This window comes from Choristoneura fumiferana, chromosome 5, assembly GCF_025370935.1.
Source record: "Choristoneura fumiferana chromosome 5, NRCan_CFum_1, whole genome shotgun sequence".
Lineage (NCBI taxonomy): Eukaryota > Metazoa > Arthropoda > Insecta > Lepidoptera > Tortricidae > Choristoneura > Choristoneura fumiferana.
In genome coordinates, this window is record NC_133476.1 from 2,120,744 (window position 1) to 2,136,465 (window position 15,722).

At 36.7% G+C, this 15,722-nt stretch overlaps 1 protein-coding gene across 1 annotated transcript in view; it reads left to right on the forward strand.

Moving 5' to 3' along the window:
- Positions 1-15,722, forward strand: part of osp (myosin phosphatase Rho interacting protein outspread) — a 463,581-nt gene that overhangs the window by 273,607 nt on the left and 174,252 nt on the right.

Here is a 15,722-nt window from a genome sequence, read left to right on the forward strand (position 1 = left end):
GTGTAATAATTTTATTCTTACGTTGATTTACTTAGTATCTACGTTTACTTATATTTATTTGTTACTTTTACGTAAAACTCATTTTAATACATTCGTTTTATTGCTAGGTACTTGTTTTTTTTCATCATGTTCACATCAATGATCTGGTTGTTCTACAGTGATAGGAACCATTGATTTACCTCGCAAAAATGAGTTCGTGATCTGTGTCCATTGTGGCATGGCACTGAGCCGTTATTTGTGTTTAAAAAGTTGTTTATCATGCATTTGTCGTGGTTCCTCCATAACTGGATGTCTGAGTCCACTGTCGTGTCACGCACGATATGATACATACATACATAAAATCACGCCTCTTTCCCAACGGGGTAGGCAGAGACTACATCCTTCCCCTTGCTAAGATTCTGGCATACAACGATATGATACTGCCACAATAACTAAACAAATATGACTAAGCAGTTGCAGAGACGTGCGGAATCCCACCAATTATGTATTAACAAACACACAAAAAGTCTTTGGCCACATATACTATTATACTTATTTTATGTATCTAAGAAATTATGATTAAATTTGCTACACCTACCGTCGATTATTCTGCAATGCAATGCCACGTATCTGACTAAATTTAATTGAAGCACATGAAAAGTCTTTGTATTTTTAATAATTTAATTATTTGTTAGTTGGGCCAATCAACTATTTTACCGACACTTTGGGCGTCTCCTGCGTTACCAAAATTGTCTCTGGCGTTAGCAAAAAATCGTACTTCTGACAAGATATTTCACGGTTTAATAGGTGGAACTTACGTAGGATGGCATGTATTCATGTACACCATCTATTAAATTACAGAAAAAAACATGTTTACTTACAAAAATCTGCAATTGTTTGAAAAATGTCGCGGACAGATTAATGTCGGTAAAAAAGTTGATTGGCCCAGCTACGCGAGATTGCAGTATCATCCACTTTTTGAGGGTTGATGACGAACAATCGGTCCAGCTTTATTTTATTTGTGAGAAAACGCGTTTTCGAGTTTAGTCCAAGAGATCGGTCACTTGATAGCTCAGGGCAAGAATTGGACAACTTTAGCCCAGAGTTAGGACGGCAAAGGCATGATTAACGGTGGCCCTGAGCGTTCGGAGCCGTGCGCGGGCGCAGTGGCGTGCATCACGCAACCCGTCCACCATTATTATTATTTATTACTTTCCTATAATCCGCTGCTAGATACTAGTAATATGTTAAACAACGTTTGAGATTATAGCATAATGTGTTCGACTTCCTAACTAACTACTTGTATACAATACCGTTTATAATTTAGCCGAGTTACAGATCTGTTCACTCTCGAAGGAGCGCCCCGCCACAGCTATTTATCAATGTGCACTAGTACGAATAAACCTCATACTAACACGTCGTCTTAGTGTGCGTGAATGACGGTACGGATACCAAAAAATGCCACGTTCGAGCTACACTACGTTTGTACACGTCCGCTTTTCACCGGACAACGGACTGTTTTTTTACCGGACTTGCGGTGTTGCGGTGTTGTATGGCTTTTAATTTAGGTTAGTTTTATAAAAATCCTGAAATATTTACAGTTTCAGAAATATTAAACAGTTCCGAAATTAATCAGTTTGCCAAACGTTAGTTGCGAAACATTAGTGAACCCTAAAACAAATATAATGTTGTAGGTACCTACAGAGAAACATATAAATAAACAATGTAATAGTTATTGAATTATTATAAGATGTTGCTTGAAAACGATCTCTATGGGTTAATGAGATGCTTCTAAGAAATCGGATTCTATAATCATATTAAATTGTCCCGACCATTACACACCCAAAAAGAAACAAGTCTGTTCAGTTAGAAAACGAAAAGAGAATAACAACCCCCAAGCACATAGAAACCGTGAAAATATCGTCTTCTCCGTTTGTCGTTGAGTAAAGAACTAAAGAGAGAAAGATATGAAAACCTACAAAACTGTGAAAGCTCTTTTAATGTTTATTACTATGATTTACTTCATATAGTCTTATTCAGCCTTTTAGCGTTAAATATTTTAATTCAACCATTTATGTTTGTTTCAGGTAACTTTCTCTGCTATAACCATAAAATTGCGCCTAGAAAGTGGCCAATTAATCATGGATCATAAAGCGTACGTACTTATACACTCTAGGCTCTAGTCTAGAATCTAATAGTAAAATTAACAAATAGATAAACAAATAGAAACGACTGCGATTCGTGCAAGATCACGTCAGAAAAGTTATGGGTAGTTCTACGTGCGTTTCAACCGCTATTCAGTTTCCTATCGCTTATATACCAAAGAAATGAGTCAGTCAGAATGGAAGGATTTTATAAAACTACTAGCTGTTGCCCGCGACTCCGTCCGCGTACAAGTATGAAAAATAGTTTACGTCCTATTCTGACCTACCGAATATACACAAAAAAAAAACATAAAAATCGGTCAAGCCGTTTCGGAGGAGTTTGATTACAAACACTGTGACACGGGAATTTTATATATTAGAAGATAAGATTTTTTGTAATAACAATTCATTAAAATTTCTTGCTCACTGTCTCCCATTTCTTCAATACATATATGCGACTAGAAACTGATAGTTGAAAAGATGTTTAGCACGTCACGCGGGTCTTTAACATCTTCATCATTGTTTGTTTAAACTAGGGAAGAAAAAATACGTGTATCTATTACTCCGTAACCCTTAACCGATGGACTAATTAGATTTGTTTAGGTCACGATTGTTCTAATATTACTATTCGAGTAAATAAAGAAAAACGTTTTAAATTAAATCTTTTACTTAATTATTCCTGGTGGCTGCGTTTTGACTGAAGCTCTGTACAGTCATCATCATCATCATAAGCCAGCCTATAGCAGTCCGATGCTGGTCATAGGCCTCCCCAAAGAACGCCATTGCGCCCTGTCCTCGGCTAGACGCATCCAGCTTCTACCAGCAGCCTTTCGCAAATCGTCACTCCACCTGGCCGGAGGGCGTCCTACACTAAGTTTGCCAAGACGCGGTCTCCACTCAAGAACTCGTTTACTCCAGCGGCTGTCGGTTCTTCGACAGATACAAGATCTGTACAGTCGAATAAATTGAATCATGATCCAGGGTGGAACCCTTTAATAATCAATTTCACTATGATTTCCTTGACAAAAGTATGAGACGTCAACATGACATTAGTAGCACAAAGATTCCACCCAGGGTCATGATTCAATTTGTTCTGTTGTACATGTACCAATTCTCATTTTCAAGTAAGGTAGGACTAGAAATGGGAAACTCACTTGTAAAGTTTGGAGAAAACAAAAAATAAATTGCAAGTATACAAAATGGAAAAAAAACGGAAAACTTTTCTGCGAGCCCTATGTCCCTGGTGAGGGATAACAGGAACACATCTTCGCCATCATCATCATCATCATCATCATATAAAACGACGTAATTAAAAAGCTTTTAAAAAGCATTAACGACATCATTCGACTCTACGAGTAGCCCGACATAATATATAGTCAGTTACACAGCATTACAATTAATTATTTGATAGAAAACAACAAATTTAATGATACATTTAATTGCTCTAATGATTTAGAGCGCTCTGTCTCCGATTTTAATTATAAAATTAATTGAAACAACATTTATCGATTTACGGGTAGATATTAACTGTTGTTGCAATGCTGACGTTAAGTAAAGTTTACTTGGTTTTTAATTGGATTTGAAGTTTCAAAGTTTATTCGAATACATGTACTGAGGATGAGATTTGCTGTCTCGATATCTTCTTAAATTAGGTAAGATCACTTTATCAAACGACTTTATTATCTTTCAACTTTTTGTAGAAAAAAATAGGCCTTTGTCGACACAGAACATCGACACACATCCTTTAGTCGCCTAACGTAAGATTTTTGTGGGGAAACCTTTATGCAAACAGTCTTGGGTATATAGGTAATGTTAAAACAGTAACATTACAAGATGGTCATCTTGTCGATGCATAAACATTACAAGATGGTCATCTTGTCGATGCATAAACATTACAAGATGGTGATCTTGTCGATACATAAACATTACAAGATGGTCATCTTATCGATGAATAAACATTACAAGATGGTGATCTTGTCGATACATAAATATTACAAGATGGTCATCTTGTCGATGCCATGGATGGGTGAATGCCTTAAGTTAGGCTTGTTGCGAGGAAATGGTTCTGGCAACTATCTGAAGTAGCACACGTTTACGTTTGCGTTGTCGCAATTGTAAAACAGCAGCCTTAATAGAAACTTCACATTTTTTTAATTATTGGTACTTTAATACACCATCAATCTGTATACAAGCATAGGATAAGTGTAATATCTGGAAAAGCTGATGTACCTATTATACCTTTTAGAAATGGCATTGGTTTTAGGGACACGCTGTATATGGTGTAGTTAATACCGTCATAAAGTTGCATTCACACTTGCATTAAGGGCCGTTTCACACCAGCGGGTCGCAGGGCATAGGCCAAGCGCTTTCCTGCCCTGTATCCATGGCCTAGTGCAACAGTAGTTTACTGTGCGTTTCCGAGAAGATATCGCTTGCAAACACGCAAGTTGCCGTGCTAATTAGAAATGGTTAGAGGGAGTTCAAAAGTCATTCAATGCTTTAGAAAGAGAGAAAAAGAGAGACATCCCCGGCCCCACTTAGAATAATGCTACAGCAAGCCGCGATGCTGTTGTTCAGTGAGGGACCCATTTTAAAACAACACATTTTCATAAAAAACATACTGTTTGTATGCATTTCTTACTTTATCATTATTTGCAATATTTTTTGCTATAGAAAAAAAATTTATAGATTTTTTTTAATACGCTTGTTCGCCGACCATGTGCTTTTTAGTCAAAACACTACGCACAGAACTTATCACGCTAGTACACACTCGTGACCGTGGCCGTGGGAGTAGACACCACGGCCACTGTAATGTTGCCGAAACGTCGAGGTAAATATTACTCGTGTGTGTTAGTGTGATAAGTCAATTTATTAGTTTAGAATTTTTATTTTGACTATGAGTGAAAATCACGAAAGTTTAAGACGTTTTATGTGCTTTTTGTTGGCTGTAGGCATTATACATCATCCCAGCCTATATACGTCCCACTGCTGGGCACAGGCCTCCTCTCAGAACAAGAGGGCTTGGGCCATAGTTCCCACGCGGGCCCAGTGTGGATTGGGAACTTCACACGCACTATTGAATTGCTTCGCAGGTTTGTGCAGGTTTCCTCACGATGTTTTCCTTCACCGCAAAGCTCGTGGTAAATTTCAAATGTAATTCCGCACATGAATTTCGAAAAACTCAGAGGTGCGAGCCGGGGTTTGGACCCACGACCCTCTGTTTGAGAGGCGATAGGTCAAACCACTAGGCCACGGCTTCTCTTCTTTATTGATCACCAATAGCAGTACAGTGACATTACAAAAAAAACAGGTAGACAATCCTATCGCTAAAAAGCACAGGCACTTACCTATTAATTATCTGTACCAATTTTAAAGTCGATATCACTAGTTTTTTTTGTGGAATTTTACTACATTATTGTATTGTCACCAGATTATTATACAAACGTGTTATACTGTCTAAAATATGGCGAACATTCAACAAAATAAATAGAAATTTAGTGCTGCTGCTTACATACGAGTAAAAGGTATCTCTAAGTAAATCTATGTGTCTCTAAATTCATGTATCTATGTAAATTTTGTTGTACTGATTTGGGGTGCAATAAAGAATATTTACATTGTATTGTATTATAAGTATTCAATCGCTTTGTAACCACAATTTAGGAAAATGTACTACTTTGTTAACTTTTAATCTAACCTCAAAAACGCATCGTAAACAAAACAGGTTGAAAAAAGCTGACCACATATGTACGTTTCCTCTTTTAATGAGTAATAAAACTGCTTTATCTATCTGGGTATCTATCTTTTAACCTAAATGAAAAAGCCCGGCTATTTTCCCAAGCTTTCTTACATTTCGCGCCATAAATTTGTCAATAGAAAGTGTCAAAGTGCCGCCACTGTGGGCGTCCATTAAAGTATTTACAAACTTATCTGGCGCGGTGTCTAAAGCAGGAACTAATGTAGTTTCGTACTAAGTTATTGCCTATCGTTTGATGACAGCGCCGCAGTCGACGGCAAAAATAAGTTTGTGCCACTATTGATATTCCTCTACTGCGCTGCGTTCCGTTCCGCGCATAGACAATGTTTGGACTTTTACTTTTTAGCTATTTGCACTTTTTAATACTGGCCAGTAAGCGGATCAATTGTAGCCATTTATGACTTGTGTTCAAACATGTGTCAGAAGTGGTCCGAACTAATTGAAAAAGTTATGTTCACGGGTGTAAAATTAAATTCTGTTATGTAATTTACAATGGAAGTGAAATATGTATGTAGTACCACTTTACAGCCTGTTACATAAACTTAAAATTGGTTATTTAATGTCATTAACCCTATCCGAAACCGAAAACCGTATATAAATCAGTTAAAAATAAGGTGTTTAATAAGAAACACTTTACTTTTACGAGTCTTGTGTACAGAGTAATTCAATTTCTTATCCGATTAAATTTTATATCCACCCAATAAGGGTTGCATGGATAATTTGCCGAAATGCCTCAGGAGGCGCTTATTTTTTAAATTACACAAGGAAGCGATGGTGTTCAATACATTATTGAACATTAATAGGAACCTTTAGTTCCATTTATTTTTTCTTCTCTGTAGTTGTCCGCCTGGCAACACTAGTAGTACAAAAAGCTTTGCAGTGCGAGCTCAATATTGTATTCATAAAAATTGTTTTATCCATAATAAACAAGAATAATAATCTACTCTGTTATTTTACTCAACAGAGTAAGTGGTCCTTCGTAAGGTAAATTCAGTGCAGTATATATTCGCGAAACTCGCGATTGTTGCAAGTGATCGGCGTTGGTAACCTAGTGCGCGGTCCGGAAAAAACTACGAAAAGACTTGAAATCCACGAGAAATCCATATTTCTCAACAGTAAGGCTGTGCATTACGATTATAAAGTGGATTCAGTTCATTCCAAGAAGGAGAGAAGTCTACGTTCTCAAATATAAGCGGTGCAAGAGTCCACGTGCCTTCGTGACCGGAGCTAAAAAGTTGTCCGATCCGCATCAGGGTGCGCAGTCTTGGCCAGAAATAAGCTGCCTGCAAGTAAGAAAGATCCCCGAGATCCTCAGGAAACAGCAATAACAGCATTGGAAGAAAAATACCAAGAGCGGTAAATTCAAAATTTGCCGACTGGCTTAGCCTTGTATTATTATCACTGACATTTATCGACTAGCAACACGGGATCGTTCGAGGCGACAGCGCGCGAGTTGGAAGCGGTTAAGGAATATCTATCTGTGCCCAATCTGTGCCCGACGTCAAATGTCAGTGTCACCAACAAGCTGTCAAAAACACGTTCGCGATGTTTACATAAACAAAGTGCGGTTATAAATTGTGCGATAAATTCATTGTGCGCGGCAAAATGGAAGATAAACTCCCTTCCTTACGCACCAAACGTGGTCTGCTTAAAGGTACAATCACGCGTATTGAGACCTTCGTCAACGACTCTGTAAGTTTTGAGGCTGCCGGCGCGGCAGAGTTGGAGGCGCGAAGAAGCAAACTCGTAAGTACTTTTAAGAACTATGAGGACATTAACGTGGAAATATTAGTGCTGGACACGGAAGATGCCGAAAAGATTGATGTGGTTGAGTCAAAGTATTATAGACTTTTAGCTATGCTCAGTGAATCAATTAAAAATCGTACTTCCAACACTAGTGAACAAAGTAATAATGTGTCTATGTCAAAGCTTCCAAACATTGAAATCTCAACATTTGATGGCAGAGATTTCACTCAATTTAAACCATTTATGGATCTGTTCACAGCGCTAATTGACAAAAATAAATCATTGTCAGACATCCAAAAACTCTTCTATCTCAGAAAATATCTCTTAGGAGATGCCTTAGCAGTAATTGTAAATTTACCAATGGTCAATGAGTCTTATCCTGAAGCATTAATCCTTCTAAAGAAACGCTTTGACAATAAAGCTCGACTAATATCAAACCACATCAACCATCTTCTGGACTTACCTCCAATGCAAAAAGGCACAGCTGCCACTATAAGGTCGTTCATTTCTGAGGTGCAACAACAAATTTATGCACTAAAAAATCTTGAGCAGCCCACAAAACAATGGGATATGTTATTAATCTCTATATTGAGTCGCAAATTAGACTCATACACATGCAGGGCATATCACCTCGACAGAGAGGACCCTGATAATTTACCAACAATGGATGAATTTGTGTCATATTTGGAACGGCGCGCAATCGCGCTAGAAGATAGTCCCGCATTAAAAAGTACTCCATATGAAGGTGCTCGGGGCAAATCTGGTCCATACAAAGTTACCAATGTTACTACACAAGAAACATCCAAACACATAATGTGTATATATTGCAACAAAAATCACCCTATCTATTTGTGCCCTGTGTTTCAAACAGCGGCCATAGGAGATCGGATTGAGTTTGCACAATCTAAACATTTATGCAAGGTATGCCTTAAGCCTCACAAAAATAAGTGCAAATTTCATTTTAGATGCAAAATCTGCAAACTCGATCACAATACTCTTATGCATGAGGAAAGTCCAGAAGATGAGAAGGTTGGTAATCTATGTAACCAGCAGTCAACGGGAAACATTTTACTTCCCACCCTCAAGGTAAAGCTCACTGACATGTATGGACAGGATATGTATGTAAAGGCTTTGCTTGATACTGGCAGCCAGGCATCATTTATACAAAAGGATCTTGTAAATAAATTAAGGTTGCCTCAATTAAAAACAAATACAAATATAGTAGGTATTTGTAACAATCCTAACAAAATTGAAAGGTGTACCAATATTGTATTGTGTGCTAGTAATAATGTAGAGTTACCAGTCTCTTGTCACATTGTTGACACAATCACATCAAAACTGCCACAACAATACATTGATATGTCAACTATCAAACTGCCTGGAGGTATCAAACTCGCTGATCCTGACTTTAATGTCCCTTCTAAAATTGAGTTATTACTGGGTGCAGATTTTTATTTTAAAATTATACAGGATGGTAAAATAAATTTAAATAATGGTCTAGTGCTGCAAAATACTTTATTTGGACATGTTGTAGGTGGTTGTCTGTCATTCACCACTGCTCAAGAGCAGAACAATATGGTGACAAATTTTGTAATGCAAACTGATAATGAGAATTTAGCTGAAGTCATGAATAAATTCTGGCTTGCGGAGAAAATCCCTGAAAAAGCAGAGGTTTCCTCGGAATGTCAACTAGCTGAAGATTGTTTCCAAAAATCTGTACAATTGGTTGATAAGAGATTTTATGTTGACATGCCGCTTAAGGTTCCTATGGATCAATTAAATCTGGGAGATTCATTCTCAATTGCTCTTCAGAGATTTTACTCCCTTGAAAATAAATTCAAAAACCACCCTGAATATTTTCAAAAATATAAGACCTTTATTGACCAGTATATTGAGTTGGGACATGCCAAGACTGTTGACATTGGTGATTATGATGTCAAAAATGATCCCATCTATTTTTTAACACACCATGCTGTCAGTAATGAGCACAGTAAGACTACAAAATTAAGAGTGGTCTTCAATGGTAGCCAGAAGTCTAAAAATGGAGTCTCTCTTAATGATAAAATGTACAATGGACCTACAGTACAAAATGAACTGTTTGACATACTCACCCTGTTTAGAACTTACCAGTACACATTGATATGTGATATTGAAAAAATGTTTAGGCAGGTACATTTAAATAAAAGTCAAGTAGGATTGATAAATATATTATGGAGAGATAATCCGCAAAAGCCCATTGTTTGCCTTCAGCTTCAAACCGTCACATATGGTTTAAAGGCCTCAACTTTTCTTAGCACCCGTTGCCTGGTAGAACTTGCAATGCAGTTCCATGATGAGTATCCTCTGGCATCAGAGGCCATCATGAAGAACACCTATGTTGATGATGTCATTGCTGGCTGTGATGACCTGAAGGAACTGGCCAACCTGAAAAAACAACTTACAAGCTTATTGGATTTAGGGTCATTTAAATTACATAAATGGTGTTCCAATAATGAAAATATCCTTAGCGACTTACAAGCGGAACAAAAATATTTTGATGAATTAGATTTAAATGGGGATAACATTGTAAAAACCCTGGGTGTTAAATACAACACAAATGAGGATTCATTTAAATTTCATAGTCCAAGATGTGATCAAAATAAATTAAACTCAAAAAGAAAAATTCTTAGTTTCATAGGCAAGATATTCGATCCTCTTGGGTTAATTGGTCCAGTGATAGTTAAAGCGAAACTTTTCATGCAGGAATTATGGACCTTAAGAATAAATTGGGATGTCATATTACCTCAGAGGCAACTTCAAGACTGGGAAATATTTTTAAGAGATTTACAGGAAATGGGTACTATTTCCACCCCGAGAGGTGTCCTAGAGGGTGATAGGAAAACCATAGAGCTAGTAGGCTACTGTGATGCATCGTTAAAAGCCATTGGATGCTGTCTCTACATGCGAGTCTTATATAAGGATGGTACTGTCAAGGTCCATTTACTATGCTCTAAGTCAAGAGTAGCTCCCCTGAGTAAAAGTTTAACAATACCTAACCTGGAATTAAATAGTGCAGTACTACTCTCGGAACTTGCAAATAGAGTGCAAAATACTTTACAGTCACGATTTCCAATTAAAATGACCTTTTACTCGGATTCTCAAATTGTTTTAGCCTGGCTCAACTCAAGTAATTTAAAGAGTGGAAAATATGTATCGAAGAGAGTAGGTCAAATTAAAAACTTGACATCAGGATGTACTTGGGCCTATGTCCGAAGTGCTGAAAATCCTGCAGATTTATTATCAAGAGGTGTAGCTCCTCAAAAATTACAAAATAATACTTTATGGTGGCACGGTCCTCAACACCTATCTGATACAAAGTACCAGCACAAAGAAAATGAAATCTACTTTCAAATAAAATCTGATGTACCAAAAGAGGAATTGCATGTAGAGGCAGCTACAAATGTTGCAAGTAATAATACAAATACATCTGATGATTTAATATTCAATAAATACTCAAATTCAAATAAGCTTCAAAAAGTGGTAGCTTATATGCTGCGTTTCTGTAACAATAGTAAACAGCCAAATTCTAAAATTAAGGGGGCATTGACACCTCTAGAATTAAATAATGCTTTAATGGTTATAATAAGACAAACCCAAAGGCAGCACTTTTCAAATGAAATTGAGTGTTTATTGAAAGACAAGCCCATTAAAACTGGTCTGAGTGCTTTATATCCTTTCTTAGACCAACAGCTCATACTAAGAACTGGAGGTAGGTTGCAAAATGCAAAAAATATTTCATATGACAAGATGCATCCAATAATCATGCCCAAGTCATGTCATGTTACTCAGCTGTTTATACAAAGAGAACACTTGCGTTTATTGCATGCAGGTGCAAAATTAGTTTTAAGTTCATTGAGCCAGAAATATTACTTAGTTAATGGAATAAGAGAGATAAAAAAGGTTTTGAATAAATGTGTGAGGTGCTTCCAGCTGAAAGCTACAGCTGCTAAGCAATTAATGGGTTCCTTACCTGCACAAAGAGTTACAGCTTCTCGTCCTTTTGAAGTGACAGGTGTAGACTTCTGTGGCCCCTTTGATCTGAAAATAAGCAGAATTAGAAAACCTTTGGTAACTAAATCCTATATAGCTATATTCGTTTGTTTTACCACTAAAGCGATACATGCGGAGTTAGTAAGCGACTTAACCACCGAAGCATTCTTGGCATGTCTCAAACGATTCATTTCTAGGCGTGGACTGCCTAGGCAAATATTTTGTGATAATGCTAAAAACTTTAAGGGTGCATCCAATAAGCTAAATGAATTGTTTAAATTAAACTCATCAAAAGAACATGTAGACACAGTTAAAAATTATTGTTCCAATAACTATATTTCATTCAAATTCATACCTAGTTATTCACCAGAGTTTGGTGGATTATGGGAAGCTAGTGTGAAAAGTCTAAAATATCACTTAAAAAGAGTAGTAGGAAACTTGGTACTTACCTTTGAAGAACTGTACACGGTGATAACTCAAATCGAAGCAGTTTTGAATTCTAGGCCTCTGCTACCAATGAGTGCTGAGATATCTGACTACAGATATCTAACGCCTGGACACTTCTTGATAGGTGCTCCATTAACCAGTTATCCTGAAATAGATTACACTAATGTAAATATTAACCGTCTGAAATTTTGGAAAATTTGTGAAAAACTTAAACAAGATTTCTGGAAGGTATGGTCTTTAGATTATTTAAATACATTACAAAACCGCCCTAAGTGGAGGCAAGACCAGCCCAATTTAAAGGTTGGGGATTTGGTTATAGTTAAGATGAGTAATATTGCACCTCTTGATTGGCCCATGGCCCGGATTGTAAAGGTGATACCTGGTTCAGATGGGAAAGTAAGAGTCGCAGAAATAAAAATGGCTGATTCAGGCAAAGTGTTTCAACGCTCATACTCTAAATTATGTCCACTGCCTATTCATGATAATTTGTGATTTTTATTATTAAGTATAAAACTTTAATTTCATATAAGTATAAATGGAAATATAGAAGTATGAAAATGTTAATTTAAAATTTAAATATAAAAGAAGATGATTTTGTTATGTTAAATACTTACCCTGGGCTGGATGTAAAGTCAGAGTAGCTGACATTAATAAGTGAAACTTAGTATCAATAAATTTATAATTATTTAATATCCAAAGCAAAAAGTTAAATGTGTAAAAAGCTTTAAAAGGAAAATAATTCTGTATAATTCATTAATTAATCTATCCATTAATTAATATATCAAAAATAAGCAATTAAAAGTAAAATTTACTTACTACCAATCATACTCTAAAATTGTATATTTAGACTTACCTTTAGCTCTACCTAAAACATAGTTAACTAAATATTGTAAAAATTGTAAATTTAAAAAATTAAAAACTTACCTTTGGCCCCGCCCAACTATGTTCAATACATTATTGAACATTAATAGGAACCTTTAGTTCCATTTATTTTTTCTTCTCTGTAGTTGTCCGCCTGGCAACACTAGTAGTACAAAAAGCTTTGCAGTGCGAGCTCAATATTGTATTCATAAAAATTGTTTTATCCATAATAAACAAGAATAATAATCTACTCTGTTATTTTACTCAACAGATGGTAAGTTGAGATTGTTTTAACGTAACCATAGTTAACTCATGAGAACTTGTAGCAGTTGAGTCACCTGGCACTTTATTCAAGATAACCGTTATAGCTTATAACATAATAATATAATATAAATAAAGGAAGATGAATTTCTTGCGTCTGAATTGTTTCCAGTACGTTCAAGAATTCGTAATATTGTAATAATTGGAAATTAACTTGATTAGGTTACGACTCTGTCTGTGTTAGATTTATCAATCACTCTATGCAATCAGTCTATCTTGTCGTGGTAGTCTTGTAAATCTAACACGGCTTCGATCAAAACTACACCACACATCACACACATCTTATTATCCTGTGTTCTGTTATTTTCATGTGTTTTTATGTACAATAAAGAGTTTTACAATACAATACAATACAATACTATAAGCTCTTCTTCTTTTCGACAAGGTCCTATAAGTTTTTCTTTTTTTGGGGATGACTACATAGTCATTCCCATAATTATCACAAAACCAATTTGAAACTCGTTGCTCCTACGGCGCTCTCCTTTACTCTTTCACTTTTTAAACTTTAGTCATCAACAGCTTTTTTTGATAGTTACAATGGAACAGAATCCATTTCATTTCCGGCCTGTTCGCCGGCCGGTAATGATGGCATGGTAATGAGCAATAAGCGGCCTCGTTGCGGGATCATCACTCATAACTTGGAACATACGGAGACTGGTTGCGTGAGTTCACGTCACAAAATATAGTTATTGTCAAACAATTCGTCGTAGGAGTATTATCTTCCCGGTTTAAACTTTTGGTTTGATTTTTCAATTCGGTTTTGTCAAATGACTTGGCAAAGCTTTAAATCTTAATGCAAATGTAGATTCTGCCTAGAAACTACATAATAGGTAGATCAAATATGACCATAACAAAACATTAGATGTACAACCATAATTCTTAATGACTTAGCAAAACTGACCGCCGTTTCCCAGAGCCCGCCAAACGCGGGTGCTCGCGGCCGCACGAAACGCAAACGTTCGTGTTCTTTCTCAAATCATCGTTTCTGTGCCACCTGCTAATATCAGCTGATCTGTTTGACCCGTGGAGAATGCTTGGTCTTGTTGCTTTGCCACCGGCGGCGATACTTATTAGAGAGGATGCCTTACATGGCGCGGCGAACTAGCCTTTAATAGGTTACGATCCAGCGAACGTCACTGATTAGGCCGGCAATTTTGCGAACCATTTTATAGCTGCCCTAAGCATGCAATGAAATAATGAGGCCAGCCGTTCGTTGAATGTTTAGTTGGACGTTCCTTGCAACGTTATTGTGGAATTACACGAATTATTAAAAATAATATGAAAAAAAGCTTTTTGCCAACTTTACTTGCATTGACAAATATACTTATCTGTGCATACGGTCAGCATCAAAAGTAGCTGCATACTTTTGTACTTTGTCGTTTTACAGTACGATAGTACTTAATATTAATACCATAAAAAATTGTCAAATGTGTTTAAAGACAGAGTTAATGTACCACCGAGTCAAACCAATGGAGTGGATGGAATTCGAAGTGCAGATTTTGACTATATATACTACAAATTTAAAAAAAAACTGGTAGAAACAGCTCCAAATAATCTCTATGTAAAAAAAAAAAATGTATTTTCACGACCTCCTTGATCAATACAGGTCGGTTCGTATGCGCAATATAAAAAAAAAACTTTCTGCGAACAAATACTAAACCAGATATTGCTTTTGCTTACTAAGAGTAGTTATTCAGCGTAATTGTTCAACCGGATTTAGCGAAAGGCACTTCCTTAACGCAATATAAACATTAAAGACAGCTTCTGACAGGATCCACCGTGAAGAAGGTTCCACTTCGTTATGATCTATGATCTATAGATCACTCCAATCCTTACCTCGTTAGGCGTCGGTAAATAAACAAGCGAGGCAACAATACGCTAATCATATTTCTTGCTCGTCAGTCATACATTTGCATGCGCGAGCGCTGAACTCGGCAGCGTAAGGCTCGATGTCCACTTGCAGCTATGCTTTTCTAGTGTCTCACAAAATCTTACAGTATTTAAAATGTAAGAAATATTTTGATGCCATCGAGAAATAAATCAAAGTTTCCATTGCAATTAAATGTTGCAGCTTTAAAGTGTACTAGTACCTAGGACAACTGTTAAAATTGAAAAAAAGCGCAAAGCGTCCTAAAAGTATTAACAATAAAAAAGTTGTAAGATTTTTTCAGGTTTTCTAGAATTACTGAAGCACTGTCGCCATGCTTTAATTCTCGATAGTCGCAACGTTGTCGCCAATAGAAAGAGCCATATAAAAAAAACTAGCTTATTCAACAAAAACACAAGCGGCGCACGCGCACGTTCCACTGAGCGCGCGCCTTTACGCGGCCCATAGCGGCCGATAATTGCGAATCCCCGTGATGGATGGGAGACGGTGAAAAATATCTCAATTCATTACGAGTGCTACAGCGGCCGACGCTAACAAATCATCGCTTTTAAGC